Source organism: Mustela erminea, chromosome 11, assembly GCF_009829155.1.
Source record: "Mustela erminea isolate mMusErm1 chromosome 11, mMusErm1.Pri, whole genome shotgun sequence".
In the NCBI taxonomy this organism is placed as follows: Eukaryota; Metazoa; Chordata; class Mammalia; order Carnivora; family Mustelidae; genus Mustela; species Mustela erminea.
The window spans coordinates 83,040,721-83,065,263 of record NC_045624.1 but is presented as its reverse complement, the minus strand read 5'-3'; the positions used below and the strand labels follow the sequence as shown (position 1 = coordinate 83,065,263).

The following is a 24,543-nucleotide window of genomic DNA, read 5'->3' as shown; positions in this document are numbered from 1 at the left end:
GTTTAATATTTAATTCAGGGGGTCAAGAATTAAAATTGAGAAGTAAAAAATGGAAATTTTTGAATGAATGTTTTTATGGTGAACCTTGATATAAGTGAATCCAAGAAATGTGTGTACACATGTTAACACTTAACACAAGTATAATAAATGTCACTTGAAGGAGATATGTAATTCTAAAAAAAAAAAAAAAATCTGTACTTCTTACCTATAATCTACACCCATATTAAATTAAGTAAGCATAGTAAATTTTGTAAGCATAGGGATGCATTAGGAAAAGCACAGTAAAGTTCTTGTTTTACATAGGAGGGAGGTTAAATTAGTTGAATTTGAAACTAAAAAAAAAATTATATAATCAAGACCTTTCTCAAAGAATATGAAGTAACATTTTGGGAAGATGGCAGAGTAGGAGAATCCTAAGCTCATCTTGTCCTACGGATAGAGCTAGATAACAACCATATCTGTGTAAACAATCCAGAAAATGACCCAAAGAATGGCAGAACAGACTTGCCACAGCTAAATGTAAAGAAGAGCCTACATCAAAGCCAAGTATACCTGCAGGACTGTCCATAGGAGGGAGGGATATGGTGAGCACAAGAGCACAAATGGTGGACAGGACCAGACCCACACATAGGCATGGGGACCCCACACTGGGAAGATGAATGCCCATAACACTCAGCTTTGAAAACCAGAGGGGCCTAACAGTCAGTGAGGATTAATACCTGAAACTTAAAAATGAGTGAGCTCAGCTCTGGGAGAGCCTGGAGAGTGGAGCCCTGCTCTTAAAGGGACAGCACAAAAAACCCCACTGATATATAGCATAGAAGCAAGTGTGAAAAAATGCCTGGGATATGTAGGAAGGAGATATGTTTACTAGTTTCAGAACATGTGCTGGAGAGTCAGGATTCTTTGGGAGACTTCTCCAAGAACAAAAGACCAGGGGCACCATGTCCCTCCTCTACCCCCAAGCCCAGATACATGGACACTTGTGGGAGCCAGCACAGCTCCAACTCTCCACTTAGCTTGTAAACAGTTCACCACACCCCTGCACTCTTCTGTGGACCCACTGCTCCAATAGGTTTCATCAGGAGTCTTCTCAAGTGGCTGCAGGTCAATTCCCACTGCAGACCAGCATGGACCTGCTACAGTATGTGTCCCACCCCTGTTCACTAGCACCCCCTGGCCACTTCCAATATGCCTTTGGCAGGAGTTTATCCAAAGTGGTTCCACAAGTCTGCGAATGTGTAAGCAGCCCTGACAGAGGCCAACACCACTCCAAAGTGACTCCTGCCCTGGAGAGAGTACTCATACTAACTGCAGCCCCCAGCAATTGACTGGGGACAGACATCTTGTCTGACTACAGGTCCTACCCACCAATTAAAAGCTTCATAGAGGACAATTCAGGGAGAACAACCTGTAGTTCAGTGCTATCGCTTCTCTGGCCAGTGCTTCACCTAACTCAACTCAAGCCCAAGGTGACTCCCAACGGGCCCACTAATAGCACAGAGACCAAACCCTGCCCACAACAGGCAAAGAGGCCATCACCGATGACTGGACTGAAGGCAAAAGCAACTCAGCCACAATAGTAGGAGGTATGCAACACATACAAGACACCCCTGAAGCACCAGGTTCTGATGAACAGGGGACATTGATTGCACTGCAGGGCACTACAGGACCTCTTCTTCATAAGACTACTACTTTCAGGAGCAGGAGATACAGCTGATTTTTTTTTTTTTTAAAGATTTTATTTTTTATTTGTCAGAGAGAGAGCGAGCGAGAGCGAGCACAGGCAGACAGAGTGGAAGGCAGAGTCAGAGGGAGAAGCAGGCTCCTCGCGGAGCAAGGAGCCCGATGTGGGACTCGATCCCAGGACGCTGGGATCATGACCTGAGCCGAAGGCAGCTGCTTAACCAACTGAGCCACCCAGGCGTCCCACAGCTGATTTTTCTAACACATAGATACAGACAGAGAGTTAGACAAAATGAGGAGACAAAGGAATATCTCCCAGATGAAAGAAGAGGACAAAAAGTAAGAGAGCTAGGTAAAACAGAGATAAGTAATACGGCTGAAAAAAAGAATTTAAAGAAATGGTCGTAAAAATATTCACTGAAAAAAGAGTGGAGGGCCTCAATGAGACCCTCAACAAAGAGAAAAAAAAAAGAACCAATCAGAAATGAAAAACTCTATAAACTGAAATTAAAACTACATTAAATGGAATTAGAGTAGACTAGAAGAAACTAAAAATTGGATCAGCTACCTGGAAGACAAAGTAATGGGAAGCAATCAAGCTGAACAGGAGAGAGAAAAAAAAAATTAAAATAGACTAAGGGAACTCAGAAACACCATCACACATAATAACATTCACATTATAGGGATCCCAGAAGGAAAACAAAGGCAGAAGGGGGGGGGGCAGGAAATGTTTCTGAAGAAATAAGAGCTGAAAACTTACAAAATCTGGAGAAGGAAATGGAAATCCAGATCCAAAAGGAAAAGAGAGCCCCCCAATAAAATCAACCCAAGGATGTGAACAACAAGATACATAGCAATTAAAATGTCAAGAAGTAGTGATAAGAAGAGAATTTTAAAAGCAGTAAGAGAAAACAAAAGACTTATATACAAGGGAAACCTGATAAGGCTATCAGCTGATTTTTCATCACAAACATGACAGGCCAGAAGGAATAGCTTCATATATTCAAATCGCTGAAAGGAAAAAACCTGCAGCCAGGAATACTCTATCTAGCAAGACTATCATTCACAATAGAAAGAAGGATAAAGAAATTTCACAAACAAAAGGAATTCATGACCTCAAACCAGCCATACAAAAAATGATAAAACAGACTTATTAGTGGAAAGGAAAGACTGTAGTAAGGGTAAAACAAAAACGTGCAAAAAATAAAGCAGTATAATTAAGTATATGTATAAAAATCAGTCAATGGATTCATAAAATAAAAGTATGAAACTATATAATTAAAACATGGAAGGAGACAAGTAAAGAATGGGTTCAAACTTAAGAAACCATCACTTAATATAGACTGCTATGTGCATATGATATTACATATAAACCTAATGGTAACCGTAAATCAAAAACTGCTATTAGATATGTAAAAAATAAATGAATCTAATTATATCACTAAGGAAAGCCATCAAACCATGAGATAAGAGAGCAAGAGAAGAAACAGAACTACAAAAACAACCATGAGACAAGTAACAAAATAGCAATAATGGGGCACCTCGGTGTGTCAGTCAGTTAAGTGACTGAGGTCATGATCTCGGTGTCATGGGACTTGACTTTGGGCCTTCTGCTCAGCAGAGAGTCTGCTTCTCCTCTGCCCTTCCCTGCTGCTCATGTTTGCTCACGTGCTCTCTTTCAAATAAATAAATAAAACCCAAAAACCAAAATAGCAATAAGTATATACCTATCAGTAATTACTTTGAATGTAAATGGACTGAATGCTCAAACAAAAGACATAGGGTGATAGAATGGATAAAAAGCAAGAACTATGTAAATGCTGCCTATAAAGGATTCATTTCAAACCTAAAGACACAAGGAAATCGAAAATGAAGGGATGGTAAAGCATTTATCATGCAAATGGAAGTGAAAAGAAAGCAATACTTGGGACGCCTGGGTGGCTCAGTTGGTTAAGCAGCTGCCTTCGGCTCAGGTCATGATCCCAGCGTCCTGGGATCGAGTCCCACATCGGGCTCCTTGCTCCGCAGGGAGCCTGCTTCTCCCTCTGACTCTGCCTTCCACTCTGTCTGCCTGTGCTCACTCTCGCTCGCTCTCTGTCTGACAAATAAATAAATAAAATCTTAAAAAAAAAAAAATTCAAGAAAGCAATACTTATATCACACAAAATAGATTTTAAAATAAAGACTGTAACAAGAAACAAAGAAACACACTATATAATCATAAAGAGAACAATCCAACAGAAGATATAACAATTACAAATATTTATGCACCCAACATGGGAGCAACCAAATACACATGGCAGCTAACATAAAACATAAAGGAGATAATCAGTAGTAATATAATAATAGCAGGGGACTTTAATGCCCTACTGCATTAATGGATAGATAATCCAAACAGAAAATCAACAAGGAAATAGTGGCTTTGAATGACACACTGGACTACATGGATGTAACATATATTCAGAACATTCCATCCTAAAACAGCAGAAAACACATTCTTCTCAAACGCATGTGTAATTTTCTCCAGAATAGATCACATATCAAGTCACAAAAGAAGCCTCAACACCTGGAAAAAGATTTAAGTCACACCTTGCATCTTTTGCAACCACAATACTATGAAACTAGAAATCAACCACAAGAAAAAGTCTGGAAAAAAACAGAAGTAAATGGAGGTTAAATAACATACTATTAACCAATGAATGGGTTAACCAAGAAATCAAGGAGGAAAACAAAACATACATAGAAAAAATGAAAATGAAAATGCAACAGTCCAAAGTCTTTGGGAAGCAGCAAAACCTGTTCTAAGAGGGAAGCTTATAAAAGTACAGGCCTACCTCAAGAGGCAAGAAAAATCACCTTAATTCTAAAGGAGCTAGAAAAAGAGGAAAAAACAAAACCCAAAACTAGTAGAAAAAATAAGAAATAATAAAGTTTATAGAGAAGAAATAAACCAAATAAATACTAAAAAAACAAAACAAAGAAAATAACAACAACAACAACAAAAACAGATCAATAAAACCAGGAGCTGGTTCTTGCAAAATACCAACAAAATTGAAAAATACTTAGTCAGATTCATCAAAAAAGAGTGGGGGAGGACTCAAATTTAAAAACTCCAAAAATGAAAGAGGAGAAAAAACAACCAACACCACAGAAATATAAAGGGTTTTAATATGAAAAATTATATGCCAACAATCGAACAACCTAGAAGAAATGGATAAATTCCTAGAAACATATAACATCATGAAACTGAATCAGGAAAAATAGAAAATTGACCAATTGCCAACAAAGAAACTGAATCTATAATATAAAAACTCCCAAAAAGTAAAAGTCCAGGACCAGAAGCTTCAAAGGTGCCAAACATTTAAAGAAGAGTTAATACCTATTCTTCTCAAATTGTTCCCAAAAAATAGAAAAGAAAGAGAAGTTTCCAAACTCATTCATTAGGCCAGTCTTACCTTGATATCAAAACCAGATAAAAACACTACAAAAAAGAGAACTACAGACCAATATCTCTGATAATTGGTATATTATTCTATGATAAGCATAGAAGCAAATTCCTTAACAAAATATTAACAACCCAAATCCAGCAATACATTCAAAAAATCATTTACCACACTTAGGTGTAATTTGTTTCTGGGATGCAAGAGTGGTTTAATATTTGCAAATCAATCAACATGATACATTGTATCAACAAGAGAAAGAATAAAAACCATATGGTCATTTCAATAGATGCAGAGAAAGTATTTAACAGTGTACAACATTGATTCATTAAAAAAAACAAAAAACAAAAACTCTCAGCAAACTATGTTAGAGGGAGCAAACCTCAACATAGTAAAGGCCATATATGAAGAACCCACAGCAAATATCATACTCACTGTTGAAAACCAGAGGTTTTCCCATAAGATCAGGAACAAGACAAACCACTTTTATTAAACATAGTACTAGAAGTCCTGGCCACAGCAATCAGACAAGAAAGAAAGAAAAGGGATCAAAATTGTTAAGAAAGAAGTAAAAGTTTCACTATTTGCAGATGACATGATACTATATATAGAAAATCCCAGGGGTGCCTGTGTGGCTTGGTGGGTTAAAACCTCTGCCTTCAGCTTGGGTCATGATCCCAGGGTCCTGGGATGGAGCCCCACATCGGGCTCTCTGCTCAGCAGGGTACCTGCTTCCTCCTCTCTCTCTCTCTCTCTCTGCCTGCTTCTTTGCCTACTCGTGATCTCTATCTGTCAAATAAATAAATAGAATCTTTTAAAAAAAAAATCCCAAAGGGGACACCTGGGTGGCTCAGTTGGTTGGACAGCTGCCTTCGGCTCAGGTCACGATCCTGGAGTCCCGGGATCGAGTCCTGCTTTGGGCTCCCAGCTCCATGGGGAGTCTGCTTCTCCCTCTGACCTTCTCCTCGCTCATGCTCTCTCTCACTGTCTCTCTCTCAAATAAATAAATAAAAATCTTTAAAAAATTAAAAAAAATCCCGAAGATGCCACCAAAAACTATTAGAATTGATAAATGAATTCAGTAAGGTGATAGGGTACAAAATTGATATACAGAAATCAGTTGCACTTAAATGCACTAACAATGAAGTAGCAGAAAAACATATAAGGAAACAGTCCCATTTACAATTGCACCAAAAATAATAAAATACCTAGGGATAAACTTAACCAAGGAGGTGAAAGACCTATACTCTGAAAACTTCAAAAAGTCATTGAAAGAAATTGAAGATGAAACAAACAAATGGGAAAGATACCCCATGCTCATGGACTGGGAGAAAAAATATTGTTAAAATGTCCACACTACCCAAAGCAATCTACAAATTTAATGCAATCGCTATCAAAATACAAACAACATTTTTCACAGAAGTAGAACAAATAAATGTAAAATGTATATGAACCATAAAAGACTCCAAATATCCAAAGCTATCTTGAAAAAGAAGAATAAACCTGGAAGTATCACAATCCTAGATTTCAAGATAAACTATAAAGTTGTAGTAATCAAAACGGTATGCTACTAGGACAAAAAGGATACCTAAATCAATGGAATAAAAGGGAGAGCTCAGAAATAACACCCACGATTATAAGGTCAATTAATCTATGGCAAGGCAGGCAAGAATATGCAATGGGAAAAAGGCAGTCTCTTCAACAAATGATATTGGGAAAATTGACAGCTACATGCAAAAAAATTAAACTAGACCAATGTCATATATGATATATAAAAATAATGTAAAAATAGATGTAAAACCTAAATGTGAGACCTAAAACCATAAAAATCCTAGAAGAGAGCACAGGCAGTAATTTCTCTGACATCATCTGTAGCCACATTTTTTCTAGATATATCTCCTAGCAAAGGAAACAAAACCAAAAACAAACTATTGAGACTACCTTAAAATAAAGAACTTCTGCACAGCAAGGGAAACAACCAACAAAACTAAAAGATAACCTACTGAATGGGAGGAGATATTTGCAAATAACATATCTGGTAAAGGGTTAATATCCAAAAAATTAAAGAACTTACATAACTCAACCCCCAAAACAAAAAAATGTAATTAAAAAATGGGCAGCATGAACAGACATTTCTCCAAAATGGATGTAAAGATAACCAAGAGACACATGAAAATATGCTCAACATCACTCATCGTTAGGGAAATGCAAATCAAAACCACAATGAGATATCAGTTCACAACTGTAGAATAGCTAAAATTAAAAACAGAAACAACAAGTGTTAGCAATGATGTGGAGAAAAAGGCACTCTCATGCACTGTTGGTGGGAATGCAAACTGTGCAGCCACTGTGGAAAACACTTAGGAGGTTTCTCAAAAAATTAAAAATAGAATTACCACATGATCCAGTAATTCTACCATTAGGTATTTACCGAAAGAAATAAAACACTAATTGGAAAAGATAAATGCATCCCTATATCTATTGTACCTTTATCTAAAATATCCAAAGTATGGAAAATACATAATAGATATAGATATAGATATAGATAGATCACATATATACTCGGACTTAAGAACAAATGAAATCTTGCCATTCGCAACAATAAGGATGGATTTTAAGTACATAATGCTATGTGAAATAAGTCAGTCAGAGAGCAGAGCTTGGGAGTTATTCCTCAAGGTGTGGAATATAATGCTGAATATGAGAGAATTTATTGAATGGAAGTACTCACACCTGCCTCAGAATCGCTGATCTGGAAACATTTCTCCCCAGATTTTGCTAGGTTAGCTTCTTGAACCTTGAATAAAGAAATTAGAATCAAAAATCTGGAAATTTCTTATGATATCACAGAAAAGGTGAAAATACTCAAGGAGATGGTAATATTAGAATAGATTTCCTATGTAAAACCTGATTACCCATGACCTGATTAGGATTCCTGTGTGGGTCCAGAAGACACCCCAAAGGAATGTGCTACAGAGCAGATACCAACACCTTTAAGAAGCTTGGTTGGTGGTAGTTGCATTCTGCAGGCTCTGATTGACAGGATAGTCGTTTCTATCAAATTGGGCTCTTTAGTATCAATGGCAATAAGGCCAGGGCATACCACTAAGTTGTCAGAGGCATAGAGGATATAATTGCTAGCTTGCCATCAAGTTGCTTTGACCTTCAGGGATCTATGGTAATAGCCAATAGGTCATGGTGTTCTTAGACATGAGATAGGTGGGCAGATACTTATGAGAAAGAGAGAAAGAAAAAAAGATGATAGAAGATTGTCATCAACTGCTAAAATGAGAAAATGTGCCTTCACACTCAATTTCCAGATCTAAGTCAGTTCTCAAATTTGGAACTCATTTATTAAAGCACATAGTTCCCTTGTGAAAGAAACCTGCAATGCCACATGAAATTTATACAGTAAATATGCCCTTGGTTATTCTCCAAAGGGATCTGGAATCATTCCCTGGGTAGCTGACACTGAGGAATTGGAAAATCCAGACACTTCTAGGACTGTTAGGTATAAGGTCTGAGCTAGCAGTGATGCCATGGGATCTGAAACAGCACCATGGTCCTCTGGTTAAATGGGAGCTTCTGGAGGCCAGGTGGAATTTGGTTCAAGTCCATTTCACAGTGTATCAAAGGATCTTTGTTCCTAACCTATTGTTATTTCCTTGGCCATATGTACATTATTGAGAAAGAAATATTTAGCAGCTGAAATTATGGTCTATGGAATAAGAGCCACTAGGTCATCAAGAGCCAAGTAGAAGCAGAAATCACACTCCTGAGGAATTCACACTCCTATCCTGAAGAAAATTATAAATCAGAAGTAATACTATCTTATGAGAAGAATTGCTGAAATTAATACCAGTATCAAAGATAGGGGATGTAGGAGTGATGGTTCACGCATTTCCATCTAATTCAACTATATGTAGCCTGCAAAAAATGAAAATGATCTTGGCAGATATAGATATTATTATAAATTTATCCAAGTGGCAACCCCAATCACAGCTGCTGGATTCTACCATTTGCAGTAGTAGCTACTATTGGGACTACCACTTGGTTAAGTGGTAATAGATTAACACAGGCTTTGGCACTTGTTATAGGGATACAGATCTTTCAGATATTTTTTTTTCCAATTCTTTTTACTAAGGAGGATCAAGTTTGGTTTTTTATTCACATGGTCAGAACGAAAGTTCACATTTTCTCCCTAGCCCAGGGATGCTAACTGTGCTGTTCTCTGTTATACCGGAGAATTCAGGTATCTTGATCATCTTGACAAGCCATAGATCACAATACTAGCTCAGTATATTGATGATATCATGGTAATCAGTGAGTAGGAAGTGGAAAGTATAGCCGATATGCCAGTAAGACACAGTATATCAAGAAGGTGGAGATAAGTCATGAAGATTCATGAGACTCCACAGTTTTGGAAGCCTAATGGTCTGTAACATGCCACAACATTCAATGCACACTAATTACCAAAACAGGCTATAGCGCCTACATAATGAAAGTACAGAGGAATTTATGAATTTTTATGCCCATGATAACTATAAATGGGTAACTACAGCAACCACGGTTGAAGTGTTTTGATCTATTTTTGTGTAAAATTGAGTGGTTTAAAACAAAAATCTGTTATTTGTTTATGAAATTATAATTTGGACAGAACTCAGCAGAGACAACTTATCTCTGCTATATGAGTTTTCTGGAGTCTCCATTGGAATGACTTGAATAAATAGGGATTGGAACAGTTGAGGACTGCCTGTGCATTTCTCCCTGTGTACTTTTGGGACTTCTGTGATTCAAAGCTTCTGAATGTCATCTCTCTGCATATGATCCTCAAGGTAGTTGGATATCTTCCATTGTGACTCAGAGCTCCAAGAGAGTGTGTCCAAAAGACCAAGACAGAAGATGCAACACCTTTTATGACCTTGTCTTATAAGTCGTGCATTATCACTTCTGCCATATTCTATTGTAACACAGGAACAGTCTTAATGTAATGCATGAAGACACTACACTAGAGCTTAAGTAGTGGGAAATGTGGGTCACTGTGGGTCTGTTTTTTCAAATGGCTACTACACATAGAAAAGAAAACAAAGGGCTTACCATTACAGAGTCAAGTTTTGAGCTTTCCTGCCAAGCATGCCCCCTCAGACCAGCCAAAGAGATGGCCAACTGTGAACAAAATGTAAAATGAGTGGTGGATATATATCAATTATGGCCTTTGGGCTAGTTGCAGTACTAGCACTTTTGGTAGTTTCACTAACCCTCTTACTTTAAATAGTTTTGGTGTTTGATCTGGTAACCATCTTGAGAGACTCTGATTAAACTTGTGCTTTCTCTCTTGGGGAAGAAGGAAAGGATGCTCTAATTAAGACCATTTTCTTGGAGCACCTGGGTGGCTCTCAATTAAATGTTCAGCTCTTGGTTTCAGCTCAGGTCATAATCTCAGGGTGGTGAGATTGGGCCCCACATCAGACTCTGTGCTCAGCAGGGAGGCTGCTTGAGATTCCCTCTGCCTCTCCCTCTGCCCCTTCTCCAAGTTTCTCTCTCACTTTCAAATAAATCTTTTAAAAAAATTTAGAAAGATCATTTTCTCTAATCACAATAAGGTAAAACTAAAAAATCTATTATTAATATAAAAATCAATATAGAAAGCAATAAATGCCATCTCTCAGAGTCTCAGTCTATGCATGGGTAATTTAGAAGTTAACCAAGAACCTGAATACTTATGCAGACTTGGGGGGCTTTTTTCCTGCTATTCTTTCCACTTTGGTCCCAGCCACTTTAACAGCCTTACATTCAAATTTGTGTTTCCTGCTCAGTTAGACTTCCACTCTCTGTATTCTATTTTCCTTTGCTGTGGATTGAAATATAACTTCAGACAGAAAACAGGGGAGAATAGAAGACTCACTTCATATACTTTTCTTTTCTTAAAGATCGTAGGCCTGGATTGGTTCTGCCCAGTGCCTGCAAATAATTGCTTTATATATGTTGATCAGCATTTATAGTTTTTTAAGGACAATAGGCTAAACCTGGTAACAACTAATCCATCATGGCTTCCAAAACATGTTGCATATCTTGCTTTAGACATGCTATTTTCAAATACAAAAATATAGTTGTTTTACATGTTTTGTCAAATTTATAAGATGGTAACATTAAAATCTTATTTTGTTTCTTATTCTTCACAGTCAACATTATATATATTTTAAAATCTGTTCTTTTTTATGTATAGTTAATAGGTTTGTTTCTTTTGCCTAATGCATATCATTCTATTATAATGCATGTGCTATATATTATCAACTAATTTCTTTAGTGTTCAATAGCTAAGTTACTCCAGTTCTTTACTAGAATAAGGCTATAATCAACATCTTTAATATATATCTTCATGCTTTTCATTAATGAGATTAGAGTAACTTTATATATTAATCATTTAAGTTTTTACCTCTCTTTTTCTTTCTTTTATTTATTTTATTTTATTATTTATTTATTTTTTTGCTGGGTTCTGTGGAAGTCACCAGGTGTGTTATATACTAATTCTTATTATTTATTCATTGTAAGTTAGTAATCCCTGGCTACAACTTTAATCTCAATCTTACGACTTCAATGGAATCTGTGATATATCATTCAGATCCTTTTTCAGGACCGGAGGACTTATTCTTCCACTGATGAAAAGAGATAGTTGCGGAGAGCTCATAATAATCATTAGGAACAGCCTTGGCTAAAAAAAAGTTGTCTCACCCAAATTCACACCCTCCTCCTAGGGACTAGTCAGTGTAGGGATGTTTGGGCTCAGCCTCTCTAGCATCAGAGAAAAAGCATTCACTGATACTGCATCAGAGCAGTACTTTTCCCTCTAACCCAGTCCAGCTTTGTTTCTCTTCTCTCCCTTACACAGAATTGACTTTAAGAACACTCCATAATAAATCTGCACTTTATTATGGTCTTTCTTAGGGTCTGCTTCCTGGTGGCAAACCAGAGAGTGATATTTATTCATAGAAATTCTTACTTGCATTGCCCAATTCTTGTATGAGTCAAATTATGCTGGCTTTTCTCTTGTGATTTGAGTTTTTATATCTTGCTCTGGTAAACATAATCTGTGATTCAGTTGATTCCTTCACTTTCATATTGAAGTTTTTTATCCATTTTGGGTTATTTATTTATTTATGTAACTATATGTACTAGAGGTCCAATTTTATTTTTTTTAAATAGTAAATTAAGTTTCTAGTTTCATTTATAAAAATATCCATCATGACTTCATAGTTATGTAATCTAACCTCTGTCACATAACAAGAGATCTGTTTAAATCTTTGGTTTTTTTATTCCTTCAGTCAATCAATTGTACCTGCACTAGTACCACACTGATGATTTTATCATTTGGTAATGTAGTCTGTCTTACTATATAATGGTATGGGTTTCCTCTCTTTGTACTTTTTGAAACTTATTTATGGAAATTTATCTTTCTGTTAAAACTTTGGAAGAGATTTGTCAAGTTTCTCCCAAAATTTAGCCATGATGTTGAATTGAATAGTGATGAATTTACAGATTTATTTGATGACAATTAAAATCTACTTGGATATCTTTTAATAGAATTCTTAAAAATCTCCCTAAACCTCTCAGGTAATCTTTGCTAGATTATTCTTAGGCAATTGATAGTCTTTATTATTATCACAAGTAGCGTCTACTTTTCATTTCATTTTCTAGTTACTTATTGCCAGTGAAGAGAACCTGCTGAATATACTTGAAGGATGATTTACTGAGATGACATATAAGACTGAAGAACTCTTTCAGAAGGTATTGGCAGGGAATAAATATGGAATGAATGGGAAAAAAAGTCAAAAGATATGGAGACTAATAATAGAAATAGCAGTACCCATCTAGAAGGAGAAAGAAGACACACAAATAGAGAAAATATTTGAAGAGAAAAATACTGATAATATATTTAAATTAATAAAAGATGTAAAACTTCCATTTTAAAGGGTACATAAAGAACTGAATAGGAGGTATTATGTGGGAGAAAAACTTTCCCATATAGATAAATAATAATGACTTTTAAGATTATTAAAAACAAAGGAGGGGTGCCTGAGTGGCTCAGTTGGTTAAGGGTCCCACTCTTGATTTTGGCTCAGGTCATGATCTCAGGGTTTTGAAATTAAGCCCTGAAGCAGGCTTTGTGCTGGGGATGGAGCTTGTAAGATTCTCTCTTCCTCCCCCACTGCCCCTCCTCTTCCATCCCTCAGACTTCTGTACTCTCTCAAAACAAAAATAAAACAACCACAAAGGGAACCACTTATAATTTTCAGAAGGAAATTAAAACTTATCTTTCACAGGGAAACTAAAACCAATGCCTATTAGCCTTGACAACAGCAACATTGAGTGCAAGAAATTTTACAAGGAAAGATTTGAATCTGATATTGGATTCAGCCAAGTTATCACTTCAATGTTGGTACAAAAATAAAGATATTAGTTATCAGAGAGTCTAGCAGCATGAAGAATCTCTTTAAAAGAATTCTTAAAATTCTTAGAGGTTTAACTTTTGAAAAGAAGGAATTGATTTCATAAGGAAGAAACTGCTATGAAGGGGAAGAATGTATAAAAATTAGTAGAATATATTAGTGTCTGAAAAAGTAATAATTTAATCATTTATGTAAGCACAAAAATCTAAAACTAAAACTTGTCAGGAGAAGAGAAAAAGATGGGAGACGGAACTGTACTAACTCTTTATCCTGTTCAAGGGGAAACATGATTACTCACAAAGTTATAGACATTGAAAAGGAAACAAACAAAATATTAATCTGTTTTATTTCCCCTGCTCAAAGCATTGACAAGCACATAGTCAATAGTAAAAAAAAAAAAAAAATTGTTGAAAGAATCTTAATGAATTAATGACTATTAAAATAACAAAGAATAGAATACATATAGTTAGTTCATAAAAAATGTCTAATTAAATCAGGGAAATGGGAAACAAGATAAAATTAATTGTAGTAGGTAGAAAACATCTTCTAGTACAATAGTAACAAATTAATTTATGGTAAAGTTTATTAATTAAAATAGGTAAAACAATAATGAAAACACAAAGACTCTCAGATTGTATTAAAAATAAAAGCTAAGGGGCACCTGGGTGGCTCAGTGGGTTAAGCTGCTGCCTTCGGCTCAGGTCATGATCTCAGGGTCCTGGGATCAAGTCCCGCATTGGGCTCTCTGCTTGGTGGGGAGCCTGCTTCCCTGTCTCTTTCTCTGCCTGCTTGTGATCTCGGTCTCTGTCAAATAAGTAAATAAAATCTTAAAAAATAAAAAAATAAAAGTTAAAAGTGTTGTCTAAAAGATACTCATTTAAAACACAAACACATACACACATAATAAGATGCAGAAAAATTGATAATGAAGGTATGGAAGAGATATATCCTAAAATATCAACTAGAAATTTTAATATGAGAAAAAGAGAAAAATGAAAGTTATTATCAAAGAGATGTTAAATATGTTTAAAAAAGGGGAGCTGAGAGGATAGCCTATTAGTATAAAAATTAATAACATTTCTGTTATGGAAAGGCATAATAAATGAACACACATTTTATGGAAATGGGTATATGATACATGGAAAACTATAAAGGTAGAGATGATTTCAATGGTATTACTAAGCTAGATATAATAGATATATGTCTAGAACCTGTTATCAAATGAACATAGAATACATATTTTCAAACACACGGGCAACATTTACCAATGATGGTCATATACCCAGTCCCAAAAAGAAGTTTCAAAATATTTTAAATAATTAGCAACATACCATCTATATTCTATAACTACAATATAATAATTATAAATCAAACAAGAGTATTTAGGAAAATTTCCCATCTCTAAAAACTAACATATTACCATTTGCCTGTTGACTTAAGGCTAAAATTATATGCTAAAATGTGAAATTCTTACATTTGAATGACAATGAAAACACTGAATTGAAATCTGTTTTCTGCTGAAATGTGGAGGAAAATGTACCAAATTATGAATATTAAGCAGAATTTAAGAAAGATGAAAAAAGAAAGATGGAAAACAAATTAGCTAAAATCTGAAAAGATCAACAAACTAAATCCAAAAACAAAAGGAAAAGAGAGGAGCACATAAAAATAAGGATAAAGTTATGACAAAAGAAACAGTTAAAAATAAGGCAATGAGAAAACACTAAGAAACAAATTTCTAGAGATAGCAGTTAAATAAAACAAGAAGAGAGAAAACGCAAAAAACAATAGCAGAATGCAAGAGGGGAAATAACTAAATATAAGCAAAATCCTACAAGTGTGTAATGGATCAACATATATCAAAAGTTGAAATTTTGATGAAATCGATATATTTCTGCAAATGATGATCACAACTCCCCTTCTGCCAGCAAAAGCCAAGGCTAGATGCTATTAGATGCAATTTCTGTCAGTTTTCAAGAAACATCTATTTCAAAACATCAATTCCAAAAATAAAAAAATAGGAAAGCTGTCCAATTCATTTCATTAGGTTAATATAATCTGAGTACCCAAACTCAGTAACAATACAGGAGAACAAAACTGTTGGTCAATTTCCTTCATGAATGTAAAAGCAAAGATCCTAGTAGCTAATCATATTTAACCCTAAAAAGTAGAGTTAATTTAAGGTATGTAGGGATTTTTCAGCTTGAAAAGTTATTAATGCAATTAATAACCACCACATCAAATGATCAAAAATGATTCCTCTTTCTATTAGGACTGAAAAAGCAGTCAGTATGATTTTCTACACAGTTAAGATAAAAATTATTAGCAAAGGAGGAGAGAGAAAGGCACTTTCTTAAAAAAGACAAGAGGGACACCTGGTTGGCTCAGTGGGTTCAGCCTCTGCCTTCAGCTCAGGTCATGATCTCAGGGTGCTGGGATCGAGCCCCACATGGGGCTCACTGCTCAGCAGGGAGCCTGCTTCCTCCCCTCTCTCTCTGCCTGCCTCTCTGACTACTTGTGATCTCTCTCTCTGTGTCAAATAAATAAATGAAATCTTTAAAAAGGACATTTTTAAAAAGACAACAACAAAAAGAGGTATTTACAGTACATCTACAGAAATATCACATTTAATGGAGACATTTTACTTTGGTTACCTTTCAGGTGGGTGTCAAGACATGGATGACTGCTATTTCCATATAGTTCACACATACCTGAGATCCTGCATAAGACATTAAAGCTAGAAAAATAATAAGAGATTAAAGAGAATAGGAAGAAAATGTAAACATATTATGATATTAGTATCTTCATGCAATGCCCAAGAGAATTTATAAATAAGATTAATATAAAAATTTTTAAAAAGGATTAATATGAAAATTAAGTTAATTTAAGGGCTGAAGAAATAATCCATACCCATATGACCACTATCCAGAAAAGAAAAATGCTATCATTTTTTCAAATTTGTTCTAATTTTTTTTTTAAGATTTTATTTATTTGACAGAGAGAGATCACAAGCAGGCAGAGAGGCAGGCAGAGAGAGAGAGAGAGGAGGAAGCAGGCTCCCTGCTGAGCAGAGAGCCCGATGTGGGACTCGATCCCAGGACCCTGAGATCATGATCTGAGCCGAAGGCAGCGACTTAACCCACTTAGCCACCCAGGCGCCCCAAATTTGTTCTAATTTTTTAAATAAAGTTAAATCCTTTCAAATTTTCCTTTTTTAAATAAAAAGGATACATATACAAGAAAAATTCATTGCAGCATTGTGTGCTAGAACAAACAATTTGAAACAGTCTCTTTTATATTAAAAAATTAAAGGTCGAGCAACAATTATTTAATCTCTGTCATACAAAAATTTTCAATTAACTCAATCGAGATTTTTTCCCCCAAAATTCTTCTAGCTTAACATCTACTATTTCTTTCTCATAATTACCATGTATTCAGGGATACATATGCACTTCTAATATTAGGAGTTGATAAGGAAGGGGCAGTTGTGTGGCTCAGTTGGTTGAGCGGCTGTATCCTGATTTTGGCTCAGGTCATGATCTCAGGGTTCTGAGATCAGGCTCTGTGGTGGTCATGGAGTCTGCTTGGGATTTTTTCTCTCCCTCTCCCACTTCCCCTCTTCTACTCCCTGTACTCTTCCCCACTAATGCTTGTACAATCTCTCTCTCAAAAATTAAAAAAAAAACCAAAGGGTTTTTAAAATGGATTTTTATCTTAAAATCAGAAAATTGATTTATTAAAAAAGACCTCTTGGTTGTACTTGATATGCTGCTTTCTCTCTCCCACAATACCTTGTGCTCTTCCTTTCCAACCTTGGCCTGGCAGAATAGCACCCACAAAGAAGGGTGGGGAGAAGAAGAACTGTTCTGCCATTAAGGAGGTAGTGACAAGAGAATACACCATCAGCATTCACAAAGGCATCCATGGAGTGGGTTTCAAGAAGCTTACCCCTCTGGAACTCAAAGACATCTGGAAATTTGCCATGAAGGAAATGGAAACTCCAAATGTGTACCATCAGGCTCAACAAAGCTGTCTGGGCCAAAGGAATAAGGAATGTTCCATATGGTATCTGTGTGCAGTTGCCCAGAAAAATGTAAGGAGGATGAAGATTTGCCAAACGAGCTCTATATGTTTGTTACCCATGTACCTGTCACCACTTTAAAAAAATCTGCAGTTAGGGCGCCTGGGTGGCTCAGTGGGATAAAGCCTCTGCTTTCAGCTCAGGTCATGATCCCAGGCTCTCTGCTCCGCAGGGAGCCTGCTTCCTCCTCTCTCTGACTGCCTCTCTGCCTACTTGTAGTCTCTGTCTGTCAAATAGGTAAATAAAATCTTAAAAAAAAAAAAATCTGCAGTTAATGTAGATGAGAACTAAGTACTGATTGTTAATTAAAGGTATAAAACTAAAAAAAAAAAAGGACTACTTAAAGGGGATAGTGAATGGATATTAAAATTAATATAATTTTATATTATATTATATTTATATAATTTTTCAAATATCTAATTTGAAAAAAAATCCTTGAAGCTGATTTATGGTTTTAAAAGATCAAAATTGCTTAATATAAAAATTCCACACCCACACCTCTGGTCAGGATTTTTTAGATCTTCTCTAATAAATATCAAATATTTTGAATATATTTCTAAACAAAAACTCAAATCACTTGAAGCCTTTCAAGATTATAACTGGTCATTTTAGAAGAAAACACAAGTAAGAGACAATGGGCAAAGTCTAGATCAGGTCTGTCCACTGGAAATATAATGCTCACCATAAATGTGAGTCACATATGTAATTTAAAATTTTTCAGTAGCTGTTTAAAATGTTAGGATAAATCAATAAAATTAATTTTAATAACATTTAGCCCAATCTATTAAAATGTTAGCATTGAACCCATAAACAATATAAAAATTACTATTGATATATTTGACATTTTTAATATCAAAATTTTAAAACTCCATTGTGTGTTTTACACTTATGAAACCATCTCAGTCTGTGCTATCCCCACTTCAAGTGCTCAATAGCCTCAATGGCTAGTGGCTATCATATTGGATAGGCAGATGTAAAGAATGCATTGATTAATACAATGCATTTTTTTAAGATTTTATTTATTTATTTGATAGACAGAGATCACAAGTAGGCAGGGAGGCAGGCAGAGAGAGAGAAGAGGAAGCAGGAGCCCCGTTAAGCACAGAGCTCGACGTGGGGCTCTATCCTAGGACCCTGAGATCATGACCAGAGCAAAGACAGAGCAAAGGCATGACCAGAGCAAAGGCAGAGCAACCCACTGAGTCACCCAGGTGCCCCAATACAATGCGTTTATTAACATGATGGCTATAGTATGCTAATCTGGTGAAAGTAAACACCAACATTTAGGAACTTCTAGTATGTGCTTAAAATTGTGTTAAGCATATTATATGAATTATCTCATTTAATGTACTGTAAACCTATGGGATAAAAAAATACTAATATTACTCATATTAGTTCCATTATATGATTGAGAAACTTAGAATTAAAAACATATCCCAGTGGACGACAGGTAAGACCAGGCAGAGAGTGAATTGAGCCCGCTTTCTAAGCTTATACTTTTAATTATTTCATACTACACTGGTTGTAGTTTAGAGGATCATTGGCACTAGGGTGATGGCTATGGAGGGGGAAATAAGTGGAGTAGTTTGAGAAATATTCAAATAATAAAAGCAGTTGGAGTTGGTCGTAGGCTATATATGTAGGTTGAGGGACAGGGAAATATCTAGGATGATGGTTGTTTGCTTGTGCAGATGGTCAGATTGTGTGACTATTGCTAGGATAAAGAACATTGGAGACAGGCAGGTTCTTGAGAAAAGATTCAAAGTACTCCATACTTCAGATTCAGAACATTCCTAACATCTTTTTAGTTATGTTAAGCCTCTGCTTGGAAATGTGATTTTAAAATATCCCCTTACTTCTACTGGTTATTACACTGATCAGCCTAGAAAAAGAGAAAAATAAAGTTGTCAGAATAAAATAAAAGAAAGGACCCATGATGACTTCCTTTCACAAATAGGAAGAAAAATTATACAAACAAGAGAACAGTTTATAATGTACTTGGACGAAACCAACTTTTTCTAGCTTAATAATATAGATTAAATTTATGAAAAATTAGAAAAATTATAATTATTAACTGTTTTAAAATTTAGGGGATAAAAACAGATCAATGCCCCAATGAATAGATTCAAAATAATACTGCTTAGATACTGATTTACTCTGTCATATCTTTCCAGCAGATTCCATTGTGAAACCTTTCTAGTAATGGGTGAAATCTGTTACATGCCCAATAAGATGAGGTTCAGCAAGAGCTTTTGTGGTATTTATGTTCAATTTGGTTGACAACTCTTAGAGACACTATGGATTAGAGGAAGGGACACCAGTTTATTATACTGTTATTTAAAAAACAATTATTTATGCCTCTCCTCAGTTTCTTTTTTCTGGCCAATTAATCATTTTTTTTTTTTTTTTTTTTTTTTTTTTTTTTTTTAAAGATTTTATTTATTTATCAGAGAGAGAGGGGGGCAGAGAGCAAGCACAGGCAGACAGAATGGCAGGCAGAGGCAGAGGGAGAAGCAGGCTCCCTGCCGAGCAAGGAGCCCGATGTGGGACTCGATCCCAGGACGCTGGGATCATGACCTGAGCCGAAGGCAGCTGCTTAACCAACTGAGCCACCCAGGCGTCCCATGGCTACTTCATCTTAATTGAATGTTGTTCTCATTCTTTGCTCCTGTAAATTTGAATCCTTTGATAATGGGGCTAAATTATAAATCTCACATTTGGTTTGTTAAAGTAAGAAAAACCACCAATGGTATGAGAATAGGGAAAGGAAAAAATTGCAGGGAAAGAGCTCAAGTTTTGGAATAGTAGCTGTGGAGACCAGCACTGGGAGGTAATAAAAATTTTGTTAAAAAATTGTCAAGGTCTACTCAGTGCTGAAATGTATATGTGTGGGTCAGAAGAAACAGAAGAAGGAAGTCATCAACTGAATCTGAGTCTCAAAATTTAAACAGTAAAATGAAGAAAGTCCCCAGACAGTGTGAAACAGAAGTGATAGGACCTCATAGTTCTTATAGTTTCCTTTGTGGTTGGCTAAGGGTATAACATTGATTTCAGATTGATTTCTTAATAAAAGTTTCTCAGGGAAGAGTTCACCTCAAGAATAATATTTAGCTGACTGGGTTATGGACGTTGGGGAGGGTATGTGCTATGGTGAGTGCTGTGAAATGTATAAGCCTGATGATTCATAGACCTGTACCCCTGGGGAAAATAATACATTATGTGTTAATATAGAAAAAGAGTAATATTTAGCCAAAATCATTAATATATAATGGATTCTGCTTTGTTTCTTTAGCTCTCAATCTACTGTTGTCATGTCTATGGTTTGCTTCTTTTCTTTTAAAGATTTATTTATTTATTTGAGAGAGAGAGCAAGAGACAGAGTGAGAGAGAGAGCAGGGGGGTGGGGGAGGAGGGTAGAGAGGAGAGAGACTCTAAAACAGACTCCCTGCTGAGCACAGAGTCCAACATAGGGCTTGATCTCATGATCCTGAAATCATGACCTGAGCCAAAATCAAGAGTTAGTCACTCAACCAACTGAGGCACTCAGGCACTCCTCTGTTGTTTGTTTCTTAGGGTAGTGATCTTTAGTACTGAAATTTAGTTTAAAATAAGACAGTCTTTTTCATTCAATAACTACATAAATAGTGACACGATGGGGACAGTGAGGCATCCTGGACCCACATTTCAAAGTGTGGAAGTAAGGAAGTAAGGAGGATGTGAAACATGATACAGGTAGAACCTAATATGAGATAATGATGGTCCCATTGGTAGGAGAAGAAACTGGATTGCATAGAAAGGTATTGGAGTAATGTAAAGGAAATTAGACCGTGCTGTTGACTGTATTCTACTCCTTTAAGGTTTTCTTGTTGTGTTGCAATGGCAACAGACAGGACAATGGATGTAACATGGATATCTTGAGATTATGTATATTTGTCACCATAGCAGTCAGAGAAATGACAGACATGAGTACTACTCAAGATGTGCTAAGTTTCCAGTTGTATGTACTCTTTTTTCATCCATTAGCTTAAACTTTCCTCATATTTTCTCACTCTCTGACCTCCTATACATCTTTAAACTCTGTAAAGATAACAAAACAAAACTCTGTTATCATCTTTATGATACATCTCATATATATTTGAAATCTCCAATGTCTTACTAAGACATATTCTTCTTATAAACTGAGAAAATTACTTACATGGATCCAATACAATAAATTTTTACCAAAGAACATAATGGCTAAACATTCTTGAGTATACATAACTTTTTCCAAGGAACCCATCAATTCCTGCCCAGTTTCATATGTTTTTCTAAATGTCTTATCTCCCTATATATAGAAGGCTACATCTACATCTTTTCACTTCCTACTCTCCCCATCACTATATCCTAACACCTGTAGTAATATTTAGCTGGAATTTGTAATGTTAGGATTAAATTATAGGAGAGAAGTCAGAAGTATAGTTTTGAGATTCATTTGCATAGTGATCTGAGTCACTTGGAAAGATAATGAACAGAGAAGAGAGGAGACTAGTGCACAAAGAAAAGAAAGTCAAGGATGGAACCTTGAGGAACTGACCACATTTTGTGGCACTGAAGAGAGGGGAAGACCCTATGAAGGGGAGAGAGGCAAAAGAAAGAGATGAAGGAATTACCAAGGTATTCTAATGTTGTAGGTAAGACAAGTATTTCAAAAGGTGGTGATGAAATGTGCAGTTTTATCTTTCTGAACATACAAGAGAGATAGACCTGAAAAAGTTCTTTGATAACTTCTGAAAAGGAGTTTAAGTGGAGTGGAGTGGGAGAAAATCAAATTGAAAGGGTTAGGGATGAATGTTTGATAAACAATTAGAGGCATCAGCTTGATTGTAAAAACTCATAGATAGCTGTAGAAATTTCACAGACCACATTAATGTGCTCTTTTATCACAGAGAATAATTTGCAAGTCTTCATACCACATTAGTCAGGAAACTGGGTTTTATTTTATTACTATCAATCTATTGTATAAGATAAAACAAGCTATTTTAACTACTTTCACTTTCTTATGTAAATTTGGCCTCAACTGAAGTGATATTAAGATGATGTTTATGCACCAGTGAAAAAGGGGGCATTTGATTACCATTTAATGGCTATTTAATATTTCCATTAAATTTATAAGAAAATACAATTTTTATATATTTCAAAGACTTTTATATAAATATTAACTAACTAAAAAATCTTCGATCAGATGGTGAGAACAGATTTTTTACTTTAGAAAATATGCTCATTTTCAGGTTACTATGAAAAATACTCTCAAGATACTTAAAGAGGACATATTCCCTGCTTACAAGGATCTCATAATCAACTAAGGATATAAAGTTGGACTGCTAAATATGTACTATTACAGGCAGAATGAGTTTGTCCCCATTTCCCAGTCTGTGGGGTTTCTATGAATATCCCTGTACAGGCTCTATTTTACCTTTAGTAAATAGTGTGGGAATTTCTTACCTAAGAATTGTATTAGCCCTATTGTAAAAGATAAAGCAACTCTAAAGCTTTTGCTAGCACTCAATATTGCCAAAAATGCTGTTAAAGGCTGATGGTTCTAATACGTAAAAGGGTAGCTGTGGTGAGTCTCACATTTCTTACACACAAGAAAGAATCTTGGCATGGTTTAGAAGCAGGAGGATGTACTAAATGGATATTGATATCATTCATGTTACATTGTAAATACTTTCTCCACTGTGAATGGAGTATTCAGAATAGGTAATATTGTTTGAGAAAATATTCTCTTTTTTTAATAGGAGTCTGGGAGTATTATTACTTAAGATTGATATATATCTTCAGATGGGTTCCATGTATAGGTGGGTAAGTGTGTGTGTGCATGTGTGTGTGTGTGCACATGGTACAACACGTGGTGACCAGGAAGAATGAGAAGGGATTTACCACTGACTGAGATACCTTGGCCTCTCAATGCCCATTCTGGAATGTTCTTCCATAGTCCACCTGTTCCTAATCATGGTATTATTACACACTTGCTAATTTAGATTTTAGGAATTATATTACTACAAATTATCATGCTCAGTTTGCATTGCTGAGAGAGAGGGCAAGAAGACATGTTTAGCTTCCAAACCTAAAGGCTATTACTCCTTCCCTACAATCTCTCTTGACAATAAGTCAGCAGAAGTGTAATTTTAAAAAGTCTTCACTGTTTTTATACTCCCACTCTTTTAATTCCCCACAAAAACAACCGAAGAATATAATAAGTAACCAACTTCAGTTAACTTCTTGGTGGCTAATTAAAAGAAGTCACAATGTAGGAATTTATTTATTTATTTTTAAAGATTTTATTTATTTATTTGCCAGAGATCACAAGTAGGCAGAGAGGCAGGCAGAGGTGGGGGGGGGGTGGGAAGCAGGCTCCCTGCTGAGCAGAGAGCCTGATGTGGGGCTCCATCCCAGGACCCTGGGATCTTGACCTGAGCCGAAGGCAGAGGCTTTAACCTGCTGAGCCACCCAGGCACCCCATAATGTAGGAACTTTAAAACCATTAACAAAATATGACATTATCCAGCTTCCAAAAAACTTATGGTTTCACATGATGATTCCTCACAAGTTAAAGAAAATTGTTTTCCTGTTTCAAAATCATTTGTTTTATCTCTCTTCTTTCAAAATAAAGAGATAAGAATACATAGAAGAATACATAAAGAAACAATAGTATCTGTGGATAAAGAAGGAAATACTTTGCATGCCATGGAAGCTAAACATTCTTTTTTCTACCATTTGTTCTATATATGTTCTATATATGTTCTATATATGTTCTATATATGAATGACATGTACCTGTACATGTTTCACATCAACAAAATCAGAATAATAATAGTATGTGCCTCAGAAGTTGTTTGGAGGTCGATATT

General features: G+C 35.7%; 1 pseudogene; it reads left to right on the top strand.

Moving 5' to 3' along the window:
* The first annotated feature begins 13,461 nt into the window (after window positions 1-13,461).
* Window positions 13,462-23,227, top strand: LOC116568776 (annotated as a pseudogene).
* Window positions 23,228-24,543: the final 1,316 nt, after the last annotated feature.